Source organism: Cydia fagiglandana, chromosome 8 (genome assembly GCF_963556715.1).
Source record: "Cydia fagiglandana chromosome 8, ilCydFagi1.1, whole genome shotgun sequence".
Taxonomy (NCBI): Eukaryota; Metazoa; Arthropoda; class Insecta; order Lepidoptera; family Tortricidae; genus Cydia; species Cydia fagiglandana.
In genome coordinates this window covers 1,045,108-1,064,510 of record NC_085939.1, presented here as the reverse complement: position 1 = coordinate 1,064,510, position 19,403 = coordinate 1,045,108, and the positions used below count along the sequence as shown (strand labels likewise).

The window sequence follows — 19,403 nt, the reverse complement described above, 5'->3', positions numbered from 1 at the left end:
TGTTGGAAGGCTCGTCAGTGGCCACCTTAAGAGAACTAAATGGCGTAGATAATTAAAAAAAAATCTTTTTTTCCTTTTTTTGTAGAAATATTAAGTTTTAAAAAGTAATTAAATGTAGCACATAGCGTTGTAGTAACACGGGCATTACATTTAACTCAACCAAACAATTGAAATCTGTGACATGTCAATGTTATTTTGAACATAAATCGACCGAGATTGTACTTAAGTTTAATAGCAGATGTATGAACTCATTCTTAAACACTTATCAATATGTAAACCGGCACTAAGGCAAGTGTACACGCTTGTAGAGGCCTTATAGGAAAAAAATAAATTATTGATTATCTCCGAAATTGAGTTAATTAGAATATTGGTGTCTTTGAGAAAGTAATTTGATTTAAGCTCAGGAATGCACCCTTGAAATTAACGGAAATAAAAAAAAACACGGTGTATTATTGTACCTCTATGACGTCCGATGATGAAAAGGGAAAGGTGGGATCAGGTCGTGCAATTCTTTTGGGTTATTCCCACTAGTTAACACCAAGTTCTTACGTGTGGTAACTACTGGGATTTTTTTCCCCACCTGTGGTAAACCACTGGTAACTACTGGGAATTTTTATTCCCACTAGTTACCACTGGTAAAAGGTGGGAATTTTTTTCCCAGTAGTTACCACCAAAATATTGCTAGAATGCAATACTAATAAAAACAGTATAAATACTAAAGGATAAATGTAGCGTGCTGTAATAAATAATTATACATCAGTTAGTGATTCAGTAAACTGCTTTAAAAGTGATCAAACATATTAAACCAGTTTTACCGGTATAAGCGTAAACACTAAGGTCTGTCCCCGATAAAAAGTGGTCAGCATTTAATAAAAAAAATATATAAAATAAAAGACAACTGACATCTGTCACTTTGATTGTTAAATAGCGGGAAGAATAAACTATCGTTTAGGGCTATTTGGAGTGTATAAATTTGTAACATTTATAAAATGTCGTCTAGCCAACTGGACATCCGAAAAAAGATCGTGTACACCTACAACCAAAATGTCGGTATATCGCAAGGAAAGTTAGCCAAATTATTAAAAGTTCCGAAGTCAACCGTGCAAAAGGTATTGGCTAACTATCAGTCCAGATTGTCTGTTTCAAGAAAAGGTGGTTCGGGTAGAAAACGCGGTCCTGCTGATAAAACTAAGGCAAAAAAAGTAATCGAGCATTTTAAGAAGAATCCAACTCTCTCTGTCCGTGACGTCGCCAGAAAATGTAAGGTATCGAAATCGTATGTCCAAAAAATCAAGCAGCGTGCAGGTTTACGATCGTACAAAGCAACTACAGTTCCTAATCGCGATGCTACAAAGGATAAATTATGTAAAACCCGGGCTCGAAAGTTGTATGCAAAATATTTGACGAAGTTTGGTTGTATTTTGATGGACGACGAAACATACGTGAAAGCAGATTTTAAGCAATTACCAGGTTTGCAGTTCTATGTGGCAAATCAGAGAGGGAATGCCGATAAAAAATTTACAACAGAAAAACTTGATAAATTTGCAAAAAAATTCCTTGTCTGGCAAGCCATCTGTACATGTGGTCAAAAAAGCAAATCGTTTGTTACTACGGGTACGATTAACCAATCCATTTACACGAAAGAGTGTTTGAAAAAACGTTTATTGCCGTTTATAAGAAACCACACCGAGCCTGTCATATTCTGGCCTGATTTAGCGTCCTCACATTATGCCAAATCTGTTTTAGAATGGTACACTGAAAATAATATCTCCTTTGTACCGAAATTAGCAAATCCACCAAACTGCCCAGAACTCCGGCCGGTAGAGCATTATTGGGCAATAATGAAAAGAAAATTGAAAAATAGTGGTAAAATTGCTACAAATGAGCAACAGTTCAAAAGAATGTGGGATACGACATGTAAAAAGGTGACTGAAAGTGATGTACAGAGATTGATGGAAGGAGTCCGAAGCAAAGTCAGGGCATTTTACCAGTGTTAATTTGTTAAACAGGAGGTTTATTAATTTTAAAGAACACTAATAAAACTTTAATTTAAATAGCCCATGAAATTGTTTTTCTTAGTTTTTTTTCTAATTTGTCGTTGTAACACCGACCACTTTTTTTCGTGGACGGGCTTTAAAGTAGAAGAGTCTCATTCTAGTTAAGAAGAAATTAACTTATTATCCGGATTAAATTTATCTTATTAGCTGTAAATTGAATTACATATTTATACAAACGTACAATTCTCAAAACTCAATTTAAGGTTGTTTTATGCGATTTTAATTACTTACACGGTCTTCCGATAAACATATTTTCCAAAAGAATAAAAGTTAAATAAAAAAAAAGAAGTGTACCCTCTGACTACTGATGCCCCACTGGTAGAGTGTTATTACCGTCCCGCTAGCGTGGGTGTTTAAAAGCAATCGAGCCAACCAGCGTAACATGACCGAGCGATGTACCCGAGCGTAATTGGAATGCGAACCTACGCTGGTTAGTCCGAGCAGTCAGCCGTCAGCCCATCCGAAGCGCGCCCTAAGCGGTTTTAATAACAACCATGCCCTTTTATTTAGCCTGACTACAAATTATGAATACCTACATATTCCAGCTCTGCGTCGTGTTATAATACTTATAATAGAACGAAATGAAGTAGCTCTAAATAATAAAACGAAATCAGTTCTGTCCGTTTTTGACTGATTGGTTTGTTCGTTTGTATAAATATGTAATTCAATTTACAGTTAATAAGATACATTTTATTCGGATAATAAGTTAATTTCTAGTTAACTAGAATGAGACTCTTCTATTTTAGTTTTTAAACTTATACCGGTAAAACTGTTTTAATATTTTTGATCACATTTAAAGCAGTTTACTGAATCACTAAGCGACACATAATTATTTATTTCAGCACGCTACATTTATACTAAACTATTTGTGACTAGTCGTATGCCTATTACCTAGTATTGGCCTTATTTTTCATTACAAAACGCAGAAAATAGAAAGAAATACCTTGTAGTACTAAAAGTCCTCTTCAGTCGCATATTTCATTCAGAATTCCATGGAATAATCTAACAATTGAAATTCGAAGCACTTAAATCCGTGTCTCAATTATTTATCATTTATTTTAATAATTTATCCTTATTTTAAGTTAGAAAGAAACAAAATAAACCTTCGGAAAGGTTATCCACAATAATAATTGATATTCAACTTGACAAATGACATTGATGACAGCTCGACGTTCCGTTACGCTGATGCTTTAGTACGATTTCGTAACATTAAATCTAAAATACGTAAGATAAGTAAAATATTATAATAATTAATCCTTTAAATTTCGGATGTCTAAATAATATATTAGATACTAATAAACATAAAACACTACAATATAGGAACGTTTTTCAAAAATAAACTAAAAATATCTCAAAGAAAATTAATGCTTACAAATTCGTACGTGATGAGTTTTCGAACGTACTTGTTTTTTATTATTGCTTAGTCTGTTCAATCTACTCGGCTACTGTCTATGTGTGCGTAAATGTCAATGAAAATAGTTCCGTCTTTCTCTAAACTGCGTGAGCGAAAAGGACATGATTTCTACTTTGCAGTAAACAATTGTGAACGTTAATATTCAAGGAATATGGCTTAGTAAATAAAATGGAGTTTATGATCTTTCATCTTGAATCAAGTGTCGTTACAAGCCTTGAGGCAAATGACCTCTTCCTCAGTTATGGTATCCTGGTACTTTTGGTAAACACAAATCACCTGTTGTCGGTTGCGTGACGCTAATAGGTTTCGAGGCAAACGACCTCTTCCTTGGTTCTGATATCCTGGTACTTTTTGGTTTACGTTTGTCTTGTTATGTCGCCGTGTTGTCGCCGTATTGTCGCCGTATTGTCGCCGTATTGTCGCCGTATTGTCGCCGTATTGTCGCCGTTTTGTCGCCGTTATGTCGCCGTTATGTCGCCGTGTTGTCGCCGTGTTGTCGCCGTTATGTCGCCGTGTTGTCGCCGTTATGTCGCCGTGTTGTCGCCGTGTTGTCGCCGTGTTGTCGCCGTATTGTCGCCGTATTGTCGCCGTTATGTCGCCGTATTGTCGCCGTATTGTCGCCGTTTTGTCGCCGTTTTGTCGCCGTGTTGTCGCCGTGTTGTCGCCGTTATGTCGCCGTGTTGTCGCCGTAATGTCGCCGTAATGTCGCCGTGTTGTCGCCGTTATGTCGCCGTATTGTCGCCGTTATGTCGCCGTATTGTCGCCGTATTGTCGCCGTTATGTCGCCGTTATGTCGCCGTATTGTCGCCGTGTCGCCGTATTGTCGCCGTTATGTCGCCGTATTGTCGCTGTGTCGCCGTTATGTCGCCGTATTGTCGCCGTGTCGCCGTATTGTCGCCGTTATGTCGCTAAAAAAGGGGTATAAAAGGCGGAGCGGACTGTCGGCTCGGGATCATTCATTCTTCAACCATCGGACTAGCAGTGACTCTGGTTTTCGGGTGTAACGTAATATTGGTAAGTGAAGTTACTCTGCTACTTTTCTATGTGTTTGTTTTTGCTTGGAATTATCCTGGTAAATTTAAACTTAGAATTTGTGTCTGTGTTTGGTTTTACGGGGACAATATCGTCGTAACGCTAGGCATAGACTTGTGGAGTTTCTTTACTGCCATGTTTGGGATTTTAGTTTATTGTGAAGTTTCCTACATTGTGTGTTCTAAGTGCCGTCACGTTATGCAGGGACAATGTCGTTGCATGGCTGGTGCTTGGAATTGTGTTTGTGTTTGATCTTACGGGAAGAATTTCTCGTAACGTTAAATATGGATGACAGTGTTTAGGGAATTTCACTTTTCAAATAAGTAAGTTTAATGTTGTAATAATTTAATTATTTTAGTGTTTTCTATGGGGTGTTTTTGCGATTTTAAAGCCAGATCATTGTTTGGACTGACAGTGTGTCCTGCTAATCATTCACTCCGCCTAACGGTGCCAAAGGATTGGATGGTTGGGAGTCTTTTGCTCCAAGTTTGAGAGGACTTGGCATCTCTTTTATATCAACATAAGAGATGAGATATCTCACTAGTCTCAAGGTCCAACTGCTTAGATGGATGTAGGGACGTCACGTGTGCGTCATTGGGAGTGATCCCTGCCTACTGAAGTCGGCAGTAATTGAGACTAGGTCTCCTATTAAATATATTTATATATTTCGGTATTCTTGGTCATGCTAGTGCTGGTTGCGGGGTGAGGCTTCTGTCGTGACTGATATTACACTTAGTCTTTGTTGCGGCAGAGTTTCCCTTGTGATTGGTGCGTGCGTGTGCTAGGATACTGATTCATTTATATACACGGAATAGGGCCGGCTTACTTTCTGCATCCTAGCTTGCGAGCGCAGAAGGGGGAGCTACACACTACACGAGCCTATAGGTTGCAATTCTCAGAATCGCTCGCTGAACTTTACAGCTTCTCGTAGGGACTACACTTGCGTATAATCCAGAGTACCAGGTCAATGGTAAGAATGAACTGTGCTTTGGTTATACTAGATTAGGGACAAAGGGTAGGAATAGGGTAGAATCACACACTTTTGTTGTCTATTAACGTCCTTTTTAGTTAGGCTCCATAAATTACATATGGTTGATATATATTTCTATCAGAAGGTTTAAAATTATGGTATTTTTATCCTAAAATATGTGTGTTTAAAAGGTAAAGAACTGAGCTGTCTAAATCTTCCTAATTTTAAATTTATACGGGGAAAATTTAATATTTTATTTCTATTTTTATTTCTGGTTGTCTGGTGTAGGAGCGAGGTACTGAGTGGTTCAATCAGGTTTTCATGGTATTTCATAATCAATACTTAAATATCAAGCAGGGTTTAGGAGTACAGGCTGGTCTGAGATGGAAGGATCGAAGATTAGTTCTGTTTTAGGGACCCCTTTGGCAAGACAAGAGTAGTTCATTGGGAAAGTTGAGTGAAATAATGCTCTTCTTGATATTTCAGTTTCATTAAATATAATCGTTAGTAGATAAACTCGGTGCTTCGTTTATACATCTAGAGAACTAGGAATTCTGTCTAGATTATCAGCTCTGGGGAATGGGATTAAGGGATTAGCATCCCAAGCTTTTTGAATATAAAAAAGATAAGTAATTTTGATGACTGATGGATACTTTGGCACTTCTTTTCATAGTCATCTAGGTGCGCTTAGGTTACGAAGTGCTGGTCATAGCCCTTCCGGCTAAAATGGTAGGGTAGGTGTTCCGACTAACCTTGTTGACTGGACTAGGAGTTCCCAGACCTGTATCGGGCATACGGGGTAGCACGTGTGAATAAATCACACATCGTTTAGAAGTTGATAGTTAACTGTAATTAACCTAGAAATACTAGGGTGTAAATGAGCTTACCTCAGGAGTGCTACTTCTATGTTATCCCGGGAACTTAATAGGCGTAGCAGGATTTTACCAACAACATTTTTATATTTTTATATCATCTTATATGCTGCAATACTTAAATACATACATTATAGTAAATTTACAACTTCATTTATATTAACACTAATAATTTTTATTGAATTATCCCATTTTTATAACTCGATTTTCCTTAAATTGTTTCTTATTTCCATAATTAATGATTTTATTATCATAAATAACTGTTAGTAAAACCTAGGGAATAATAAATAAAACTTGAGTCCAAAATTTAGTTGATACTCATTAAAGAATTTGAGGTTACCGCGGTTCGCTTCGAGGGGTCCTAACTATTAGCTAGACGATCACATGGTCATATTTTAGGGATAAATCTACAGGGGGTGTTTATGTTTCGGTTAGGTAAGTAAGTAATTAAGTAAGGAGGGGTTAGTGACATATTTATACTGTTTTTATTAGTATTGAATTCTAACAATATTTTGGTGGTAACTACTGGGAATAAAAATTCCCAGTAGTTACCACCAAGCCGAGTTGGTGGTAACTAGTGGGATTTTTTTTACCAGTGGTAAAAGGTGGGAAAAAATGCCCAGTAGTTACCACTGGTAAGAACTTGGTGGTAACTAGTGGGAATAACACATTCTTTTGCGCACTCCCTAGGATATATCCGATAGAACACCGATAGACATGTAACTCGTCGGCGATGATATTATGATCGAGGCTTTGTAACTTTGATTTGACAGCCATCGCCAAAAAGTATATGAGCCCGGCGCTCTATCGAGTCCAGGGCTGCCAGCTGATAGTCGGACCAAAAAAAGTCTGCAGCAGATTCCAGTGGCAGCAGTATTCCATGCACGAGCGGACCTATGTTTAGTGCCGCCTCACCTTAAATAGGACATCAGGTTTTGGTAGCAGGCCTGGACTCAATTGTCGACCCGAAATTTTGGTTGGATTATTATTGTTCTAATACAAAGGCCGCAATGAGACTACCATAAAAATTTTGTTTTGTACCAAGTTTTGTTTCTTTTTAAAAATAAAGGAATGTCTCCTTTAAGTAAAATGAGCCAGCTTAAGGATTTAAGGTAGTTTCCCTCCAGGGCCCGACTTATCTTTCCACCCTGTATATGGCATCCTATTTGAAAGCAATCCTACAATTATGGTCATACACGCCAAATTTGTCAAAATTGTTGTTATTACACCATCATCTGTAAATATGTAGTTAGTTAATAAGTTTGTGCGTGTATCCTACTAACATTTGTTGTAAGATTTAAATTAAAATGACGAAATTGATCCTTAGTTGGCCTTAAATAAATTAAATTAAATTATTAATCACAGGATAATTAAATAACAACAATCTTAACAAATATAGCGTGTATGATCATGATTGTAGGATTGCTTTCAAATAGGATCAATAAACATTCTTTGAATAGGTAGGTATATCTTCCTTTGACGTGGCTGCTATAGTCTTCAGAATTTGATTTGCCGTGTGATCATCGCTTTCTGGTTGCAACTTGGTGCCATCGAGGAATGTCCATAGTATATAGGTATATGAAAGAAAAATATTTATCACAATACCTTCTACTACTACAGGGCGGCACCTTTAACCTTATTTTGGCAGTGATAATAATATATCCTTACTTAATATAAAATAGGTTAGGTGTCTACATAATTGTGTATCAATAATATTTTCAGTGGCTCATCTCTGTTATATATATACTAGCTTTTCCCCGCGACATCTTCAGCGTGGAATTATTAATTTAGGTAGGTAGCTATTATTTTATTCAATCAGTTAAAGGGTAATTTCTTGAATGAAAACTACCCTTTGTCATTCCCCGGGACTCAAACTATCTCTATGTACCCAACTAAATCGTGCACCAGCACCGGTGCTACACCGCGCGGGCGGGACAGTTCCTATTGACAAAGTTTGTTGTCCAGTTTGTGTTAAGTCCCCATACAAAGTTCCACCCCTTTAAGGGATGATTTCTGGAATAAAAACTATCCTATGTCCTTCCTCGGGACTATAATACCAATCTCTATACCATACCTATTTCAAATAAATCGGTTCAGTGGCTTAAGCGTGAAGAGGTAACAGACAAGACAGACAAACAGACAGCCACACTTTCGCCTTTATAATATTAAGTATGGATATGCACTAGTCCAAGCACCAAGGGCGTGTAAGCGATAAGATAGAGATTCCGTGTCGGTAAAAGACAATAGATAGGTACCTATATTAATAGTTGATCGCTGGCTGTTCACATTGCCGGCGAGGACTCTCTTTGCACTCTTTACTCGCAGCGATAAAAGCTGTCAACGATAAAGTCGCTTAGCGGTAGGTACTCGCTAAGCGATGTTCGCTTGGCGGTCGGAGAGACCATGCAACTAGAAAAAATAGTCGTATTGTTTTACCACATCTATATCGATATTACTAACGAACCTCTGTAACTCAAAAAAAAGAAACTGTATTTTTACGTGTCTATGTATAATCACCTGCCTAACACGAATTTTAATGTGTTTTTAAGACTAACAAAAACCTACAAGAACCTCTCTAAGTCGATGCACTCTATAAGATAAAACCTCGTTAACACGAAGTTTTGGCGTTTCCCTTGAGATCCGTGCTATCGAGGTTCCACTGTACTACTATTCTGTGACTAAGGTTACAATACTTAATTCACGAAGGCTGATATTTGCTTGTAGACCTTCATCATCATCATCATCATCTCAGCCATAAGACGTCCACTGCTGAACATAGGCCTCCCCCTTGGACCTCCACTCGTACCGGTTGGAAGCGATCCGCATCCAGCGTCTTCCGGCGGCCTTAACAAGGTCGTCCGTCCATCTTGTGGGTGGACGTCCTACGCTGCGTTTGCTAGTCCGTGGTCTCCACTCGAGCACTTTTCGACTCCATCGGCCATCTTCTCTGCACGCAATGTGGCCTGCCCATTGCCACTTCAGCCTGCTAATCCGGTGGGCTATGTCGGTGACTTTAGTTCGTCTACGGATCTCCTCATTTCTGATTCGATCACGCAGAGAAACTCCGAGCATAGCCCTCTCCATAGCTCGTTGAGCGACTTTGAATTTTGAGATGGGGCCGATAGTGAAAGACCACGTTTCGGAGCCGTAAGTCATCACTGGTAACACACATTGATTAAAGACTTTCGTCTTGAGGCACTGAGGTATGTCGGACGAAAAGACATTACGTAGTTTCCCGAACGCTGCCCAACCAAGTTGGATTCGGCGGTTGACCTCCTTCTCGAAGCTTGTAGACCTTATTAACCTTAAATACGGTGTTTAAAACGTCAAACTCGCATTCAAAAACTCGCTTCGGTCGCAGCCGGACGCCCCAACTCGTTTCCAGTTTTATATTTCTAATCGCTTCTCGCTCATCGTTCTTGGTGAAACCAATGCCAGTATATTGAACCTAAAAAATAATATATTATATTTACATTTATAACACGAGGTACGATAAATATACCAATTATTTTACACTACTGAAAACTGCAACTAAAACGTTCGATATGTTTCGGAAATGTTTGGGCACAGTCATTTGTAAGGTCAAATATCCTCCCATCACCCATCTAATTAAATAAAATGTTCCGTAGGTTGTATGTATAACTATATACAGGATACAGGTGTATAAAGACGGGCCAATAACACCTGCTTTGTAGGTATCTTAGTTCAGTCATTATAGATTTTGACCTGTGAATAATCAGTTCTTGGATTTTTTTTCGTAGGTCCCTCGGGGGGGTCAAGGGAGTATAAATTCAAAAAGTAGACTGAATCAGGCTTCTGTGTATATTCAAAAAACGGTTGTTCTTGAATAACTCGGGCATTTTTGATTTTACAGTAAAACCGTGATCGTGAGGACAAAAATTGTAGGAAATTTGATTCTCTACAAGTTTGGTCCTCTCAATTTTTCTTCTAGGATCGATATTTTGGAAATTAAATTTGAAAAAAGCGACAAATTCCTAAACCTACGTATAATGAACACCAACTACGCCGGTATCGTCTTGGGTTGTCCCATTCGTTTTTCGTCAAATTCTTAAATTAGTCCTATTCTGCTTTCGTCACCCATTCTACATTCGTCACAATCGACGGTGGCTTTCAATGTAGAATGCGTGACGAAAGCAGAATAGGACTAATTTAAGAACTTGGCGAAAAACGAATAGGACGACCCAAGACGATACCACTACGCCATATTGGTTAGTACCAACCCCGCGACCCGCCCCGGCTTCGCACGGGTTACACAAAACCTTAACAGATTATACACCTAAATCTTCCTCAAGAATCACTCTGTTGATAGATGAAAACCGCATCAAAATCCGATCTGTAGTTTTTGGGTCTATCGCGAACATACATACACACAAACAGCGCGGCGGGGGACTTGGTTTTATAAGGTGGAGTGATTCTATACTCGCTGTGGTCAGTTCTCTTCCTCCCTCTCTTCCGCCCGGGAGGGTATAAATAATAAATAATTAAAAGCCTAAGCCGAAACACCTATTAAATACTTGTCATGGAGAAGTTACTTTCTGGTCTTCATGAAAAAGTTCCATTCACCAAATAGCACTCTTTAAATGGAAATGTAAAAATATACTATAAGTACCTATATATAAAATATTTGAAAAGTTTCGTCTATTCTTTCTGGAACCCATCACCAGAAATAGGTCTCGACTAAAATGATGCTTAAAAATAACTTGCAGATTAAACATAACGAAGAAGACATATTGCCAAACGTGAAATACGCGTCGTTAGGGTGTTCCAGCTGGTCTTCATCAGCAGTTCCACTTCATTAAATATCACTCATTTTATTTAATCTGAATGCTTGATCATCATATGATTCAACAACAAATTTAAATGTATTATGTCTGTAAGATTAGACGAGTTAGGAATAAATTCTTACGGAATGATCATTCACAGAGATAGGTAGAAAGATGGACAGACGGACGGATGCACAGACGGATAGACGGACAGACGGACGGACGGACGGACAGACGGACAATAAAGTGATCCTAAAAGTGTCCTGTTTTTTCCTTATGAAGTACGGAAACCTAAAGAATTACTTTCTGCTTATCATAGCGTTCTTTCTTTAGACATACGAGTACTTTATAGTAAGTAATAATCGTATTAACTTTATTCCTCTTCAACTCGATACCTACACCCGTTCCCGAGATAAAGGGCCTTGACTTGACAGACAGACAGACGGACGGATAGACAGACAGACGGACAGACGGATAGACGGACGGATAACGAATTGATCCTTAAAGGGTCCCGTTTTTTCCTTTTGAGGTACGGGACCTAAAAAAATAACTTGTACTGATCATAGCGATCTTTGTTTGGACATATCGTATAGTAATACTCGTATTTACTTTACACCTCTTATTACATATTTCGGTCCCTTTTACATATTACTTACATAGGTGAAAGAAAAACTATTAAGTTAAGTATGTATACCTATATATACTAATATTATTTCTAGTACCAAAAAATCTACTTACTAACATACCTACACGTAATTTAAAAAAACCGGCCAAGTGCGAGTCGGACTCGCGTTTCTAGGGTTCCGTACATAAGTCCGACTCACGCTTGACTGCACATTTCTAATAGGTTTTCCTGTCATCTACAAGTGAAGATTTTATGTATTTATATTTTGTGTATTTTTTGTATTTCAAAATTTTAGACTTAGTAGTTTCGGAGATAAGTAACTTTTAGGCTATTTTCTTAAATAACTTCGAATAAATGTATTTTAAAATTATAAAAAAAAAACTACTACTAATTTACATATGTGTACCAAATTTCAACTTAATTGGTCCAGTAGTTTTGGAGCAAATAGGCTGTGACAGACGGACAGACAGACGGACAGACAGACGCACGAGTGATCCTATAAGGGCTCCGTTTTTTTTCTTTTTGACGTACGGAACCCTAAAAACGAACCTCCTATGAGTAGATCCACTTCACTAAATGTCACTTTTTTTGAACGTAAATACTTGCTTTATTGATGAAAACACAAAAATCGCTATATGTATGCCTACTTATAAGATTCGAGGAGTTCGGATGGACCCATCATCAGAACTGGGATTTGATAAAAACGAGATACCTATACTTTAAAAAAAAATCCAAATCGGTTCACCACCGCCAACCGGTAGAAATTCTAACCTACGAGTAAGTAGTGGCTTACAAAATTAAAAATACCTACTTTCCAAATTTCATTATAATATAGTTTTTGAGTAAAATTGCTGTGGCATATGGACGGATAGACGGACAATTCTACCTTAGTGTACTTATGAGCTTAATCACAGAATAAATAATAGTACTAAGTACAGAAGACTCACTCTCTAACAAAACGCGTCTGTTACGATCAGCACAGATATGGCCGCTAGGTGGCGACAGCGCCACGCGCGGCTTATGGCAAACCCCAAAATTGGAGCCGAACGGACGTACTTTTAGCTACCTGTAGCAAAGCAACGAAATCGCGGAGTGAGACACGCCAGTTAATATTTACTTACTTCTTTTTTTTACTTTGAGACATTCTTAGCGGTAAACGTATTCGCTATGGCCGAAAACAGTTTATAGATGATTATCTTATATCGATGCTTTAAATTATTGTTGCTTTCCCACAGCCATCGTAAATTTATTATCTTTTAAACTTTCGTTTTTCACGCGTTCCTGAAACCATAAAGTAACTATAATCTGTGCTGAAACTGAACAAATCTGTACACATGAACACTGAAGAACGTGAGATTGATGGAAGAAAATAATGCCAAAACCTGAAAGCTGAAATCTAAATTTGAAGAATGTAGCAGAATGCATTGAGCACTGTCAGTTTTTTGATATTCCATATTCCATAATATCAATATCCAGAGAGAAAAATTGCGACTACGTTTGTATGGAGAACCGGACATCCCCTTGCCTCTTAATAATATGCTTCGGCACATGATTACACATATTTATATGTAGGTACGTGCATTGTATTTCCATATCTTACAAGCAGAGAGCCAGACGGTGCTTGCTGGATATTGGTTTCTGAAATCTTCGACTAAGTCTTGGGTCATATGAAAATAAAGCTCTTTACATAACATTGTATAATATTTTCCTTTTTCATAATTTTTTTATATAATATGCATTTTTTTCTTGACTTCGATTGACGTGTTTATTATTTTCGTTACTATGACAGCATGAACATTGAAAAAAAAAATATAACGTGAAGGTTGAGTCCGCAGGTGAACGTACAGTGACATTTATAGTTGGTCAAGCAGATTTTGTCAGTAGAAAAAGGCGGCAAATTTGAAAAATGTACGCGCGAAGGGATATCGACTCATAGAAAATTTGAATTTCGCGCCTTTTATAACTGAAAAGATTTGCTTGACCATCTATATAACTCACACAAGCAAGAACCACCAACGACGATTTAAATTAATATGATAAGCATTTAAATAGCAACTTTTTGGCGTTTATCGTGCGTACTTCTATTCGTCTTTTGGGAAAAATTACCACTAACAAAGGGCCTACGGTGAAACACGAAATTCCAAATTCGTTAACTGCCACTCTATCACTCTTGCATATCCGAGCGATAGAGTGGCAGATAAAGAAATATCGCTTTTCGGGTTTCGCGGCAGGCTGTAAACAAACCGCCTTGATCCATCAATGTTATATAAGTAGTTGGTCAAACCAATTTGTCAGTCAGTAAGAACCGGGAAATCTATAGCCGTCCTTTTCTTTTGGGTGCTAGTACTAGTGTAAAGTGTAAGACAAAGATTGTATGATTGTCTCTGTCTATGATTGAAAGGAGACAACCTTTGAAAAAACTATATTTATTCGAAACATCTGTGAAAACTTGATTACTTATGCATGCAAATTTTCAGCTTAATTGAACACCCGGGAAGTGGGTATTTAGATTTGATTGATACAAACAAACAACGGGGTAGGTGAAAGTGAAACTACATAAAAGCTTGTAAAAATGTGGCTTCTGGAATTTCCAAGTTCTATTGGAATTTCAGATGAAAACGTCCTTATTGCATTTGAAGCATAAAGACGTACCCTTATTTTATGGAAAGCCACAAAAAACAACCAATTCGAGGCTACTATTATTAAGGTGGCAAAATACGAGTAGGTCAAAGTAACTCGTAAGCCTCGTAACACAAAATAAGTTTCACAGAACAAAATTATTTACATATTCTAATAAAAGGACTGAAGTGTAGTGCTGCGAAGAAACGGTATTTTAATGACATAATTTTATTATGGATACCTATACATGGTAGAAGTAGGCATGGAATCCTCCATTTTGCGTGGTCTGACGCATCTGGCCGGGCTTTCCCGATTTTCTGTCGATGTCTGTGAAGACCTTTCGTCACAAAATACCTAAAATAATAAGTTTTAAATTAATCAAAAACTCTCCAGTTTGCTATTCATTCAAACTGAAAACATCCAAATTTCTAAGTCGTTATACGACCGGTGTCTTATATGCCACTGAAAATTCAACATCAATAACAACTAATTAGGCATAGCGTCCAATGTAGAGAATGGCACAGGCACTTAGTTCTTACGAATTTTACCTGAATTTATTAATCAAAGGAGCTGATGTAAAAGTGAGTTGGGAGAGTTGGCAGCTAGTCGCCGAAGGTCCGGTTTTCCAGAGTTTAGCCCCTAATCAAGTAATCATGCACCTCACATACCCTGGCTCATGGCTTAGGGCTTTTAACAACACAATAAATGCTTATTTTGCCGCTTTCTCCACTATCTCTCCCTGCCATCTAACCCAGAGGGGAAAAATATATACCTTATTGTGGCTACTCCATCTTCCTCATGATAATTATTTTACTTCACAGAAAAGCAATTGGTTAAGATAGTTACAACAAAGTCATTGTTAATAGCCGGGGTTAGGACCCACGACCATTGGTTTAAAAATTATACTTTTTACCTATATGATTTGTAAGTATGTTTATAATAAATCTGTTTTCTTTTTGCCATTTTGAAGTAGTATTGTATCGCTTTATATTATTATTTGTCAATTATTTTTTTAATCATAGACAATTGTCACATGTTCGTTTCATGATAGATCTACACCCACGCAACTGCATGTCATGTTCTTGCGGTTTACTTTTATAACGCCAAGATCGAAATTTGACTGCTAACTCCATCTTGCGTCCAGTAGAAGAATCAAAGTATTGTAGAAAAATGAGCATGCAGTTTACTCTATGCCGTAGGATCCCCTTTTGAATGTCATAAATCCAAATATGGCAGCCATACCCATCGACAAAAAAGTCTAGTTTCATTGACAGTTACGATCACAAGTTGTCAAATGTAACAACTTGCGATACATTGTGATCCTAACTAGAGCTGGGACACGTTGGCAAAATGCGTACCAAAAGTACGTTTCTATGAAAATACCAGTTTTACGTGTACCACCCCAAATAGGCAATTTACGTGTTTACCGTACTTAAGCGACTTACAAATAAGGGTTATTTATGCAAATATCGACTTTTCATTAGTCTGATCTGACGTATCGTGACGTTTTGAGCCAAGGCCATTAATCAAATGACATATTAACAATGTAAAAATTATTTCCATTATTTTTTGATCCAACAGACACCCAGACGACTGTCTGTTAACAAAAAAATATTTTACTTAAAGTAAAAATAAGAATGGAGGTACGAGGTGTTGGCAACTTCATATTTGTTATATTTCGAAAAATAGAGTCCGTGCTTTTAAATACTCGACAAACAAAACGTCGTCCATTAGGAAAAACCTGTCCCAAAAACTATTTCAGTACAACACCCCCACCTCTAGTGTGGATAGAGTTCACTGACAGGTGGTGATTGTACGCGATTCCACAAGTCATGATTTATCCGCATCAACTGGATATCCTCATGATACGTCAAATGTCCGTTCTCGAATACACCCCCAGTAGCTACACTAGTTCCTGCCACGGGACGAACAGGATGGGAACCGGTCGCAGCCTACCTGTGGTAAAAAACTTTGATGAGTACTGGTTGTATCTCCTTAATGCACCATGAGTATGACGCTACGCTATAGATAATAGGTAAATACTAAATAGTTATTTACGATACAAGGAAATTCGCAACGAGTGGAGCGGAAGAGATCGCCTTTTGAGCGATAAATCCCCTGATGTTACCTAATCTTAAGCCTGTATTTCGGTTTCTGTGTGTTTTTTAACTTTACGGTGCGCAATAAATAATATTTAATTACTTATAAACTAAATGAAAACACCTCATCAGATTTTTTAAATTATTAACCCTGAAAAACTTCGTCGTTGGGATTCATTTGACAAATAACAAATAAATGTTTAGGTAGGATATTTTTTCACCATTAAATAGTCTTTGACTAAATGTTAGTTAGGTGGTATGAAAACATTTCGAGTAAGAAGGCGAATTGATGTCAATAATATAATACACAATGAAAACATCATATGTGCAGTAAGTAATGATAACATTGCGTTCGTTGCACAAGAGGTAATGCGCCGTGAATGCAGCCGGCAACCGCGTGCATGTTGCCAAAGACTAAATATTAGGCAGATTGGAAAGGAAAATGTAGAGGTACCTACCTACTTCGAAAATTTCATATACAATACGTAACATCAATAAAATTATTCAAAACCTGTAAATGGCGTGCGTGATTTTGAGTAAAGTAAATTTAAAGTATTGCTTTTAATAAAGTACCAGACATTTTGCTAGGTCTTAATCCTCTCTAAATTTACCAAAGTAGTTATAAGGACGCTACGCGCGAGATTTTCGTAAATTGACTAGCTTGTTCCTATCTCTATTGCACGCGTGTCAATTGTATTGCTGTCCCACACATATAACCGGCATTCAATGCTATTGTGTGCGAGCGGCGGGACTGCAATATAATTATGCGCGTGCGATAGAGATAGAAAACGGTGGGTCAATTTACGAAATTTTTCGTGCTTAGCGTCCTTTAGTACTATATACATAGTTATGCTTTTTTTAATTATTACTTTGGACTAATTCATAACAAAGCACAAATCGATGTTAAATATAACATGTTAATATCGTAGAGGCAACGATCACCTAGGCAACCACTTATTCCTGCAGTGTATTTATTCTTTGAATCCAATATGGCGGCGGTGGGGTGCGCGAGTGGAACGCAGAACGCAGTCACGGTCAAGGTCTGTATTAGCCGATGGAAATGAATCTCGTCGCATGTCTGGCTTACAGTTATGTTTATCGGAATTATGCAACAAATTGCACACTGCACAATGCCGTCATGCGCTACGTAGTTTAAGTATTATGTCGACAATGGTCGACAACGACATAAGTAAGTAAGGTAGGTATAGTTATTGGAATTCTTGAAGGAGATAGCCTAGCGGTAATGCTTGCGACTTACACGCGTATTCGGGAAACGAGATAATCACAAGATCTAGAGACGATATAGAGATCAACTAGATTTACATTAGATATCGACTAGATGTGACTGGATATCTTAGTCATAACTTGTCGAAATCGTTCAAGAGGACCTCCAGAATCGCGGAAACGTCAAATTTTACATATCTATCTTACAAATATCTTTAAATTATCCATATCGTAACTTGTTGAGGTCTAGTAGAGATCTAATTCATTTCCCGAATCGAGCCGTTAGCGGCAGAGGTTATAGGTTTCAAAGTTCCATTGTGAGTACTAGGTACTGAAAATCTAGACCCTATTTACTACAATACATCCTAAGCTCGCTAAGTATTTCAAATGCTCCATAGTAACTAGGAAAAATGTTCTTAATAGTTACATAAATTATTTTAATGTAACAGTTAGGTACCTTGCCTGCGTAAAATGTCTTTCTTAAATATTTAGGTAAAGTTAGACCAATAGAAGCCTGCAGCGATTTTGATAGTCCACGCAGTGCAAGTGTTATTTTAAACATCAAACTTCTATAAAATTATGACGTATAAATAACAATTGCACTGCGTGGGCAATCAAAATCGCTTCAGACTTTTCTTGGTCTAACATAATTACGTTTTCGCTGTAGATTTTGCGTCAACTTCAACCTCTTTCACGCTGCAGTGTGGTCACTGGTCAGTCCTAGTGTAAACGTCATTTAATCTTGGAAGTGACCACATGCAGTAGCTAATGATGTGTTTCCGTATTAATTGAGTAAGTGCGCAGCAGGATGCACGTGCCAAGGAAAAGCCTGCACCTGCATCCTAGCTATGCAAGATGACTTTTCCATCTGTCACCGGTTTGAGCATAAACAGCAAACAACATGCCACATGCATGTAAGTATACAATATCCAATAGACATTATATTGTATTTGTTGAGTCATGTTAAAAAACCGGTCAAGTGAGTTCGTTTAACTCGCGCACCGAGGGTTCCGTACAACTTTCAATTATGTAATATATAATATAATATTACAATTCATGTAATAAATACGAAAGATTTTTGACTAAAAGTGTACTAAGCATAATAAATTTGTATAGCGCCATCTATCGGCAACTCGGCTAACTAATTTGAGAAATCTAATGTAGGTATAATAATACGTTGGTTTTTCGGGGATGATTATTTTTCATGTAAACCGATTTTTTACAATTTTTAGTTTACCTGTTTGAAAGAAGGTGTTTTTAATTTAATTTAATCTCATACTTTATAACTATTCCTAATTTCAAATCGATAGCTTTATAATTATAGTTCTCGAGATATTCAGCGATGTGACGGACAGCGTCGCTCTCGCTCCTTTTGTGTTTTGGTACGGAACCCTAAAAATAAAGAGAATACATAGTTGTTTTTTATAGGCTTTAAGAATTATAATATTAAGTTATGTATTTGATCTGGAGGGATTCGAACTGGTTAGTTACAAAGTAGCTCATGAGTAGCTCAGTTGGCAGCAACGGGATAGTTATCCAGAGTCGCGGGTTCGAGTTTCGCCCCAGACAGTGAAATTTTCCACTTTTCATTTACCTATTTCTAAGGTCTTGACCTTTATTTTTGATCAGTTTTAAAGATTTTTTTACAATTTTAAAGTATACTTTTGAAACTATCCGTCGTTTCACGGACCTTAGTTGAATTTCAGT

The 19,403-nt window shown here is 37.5% G+C and overlaps 1 protein-coding gene across 1 annotated transcript in view; it reads left to right on the top strand.

Moving 5' to 3' along the window:
* The first annotated feature begins 18,501 nt into the window (after positions 1 to 18,501).
* LOC134666437 (uncharacterized) overlaps positions 18,502 to 19,403 on the top strand; it is a 30,625-nt gene continuing 29,723 nt past the window's right edge. The window contains exon 1 of the transcript XR_010098504.1: positions 18,502 to 18,610. The gene's annotated coding sequence lies outside the window, so the exon portion shown is untranslated. The remainder of the gene's footprint in view (positions 18,611 to 19,403) is intronic.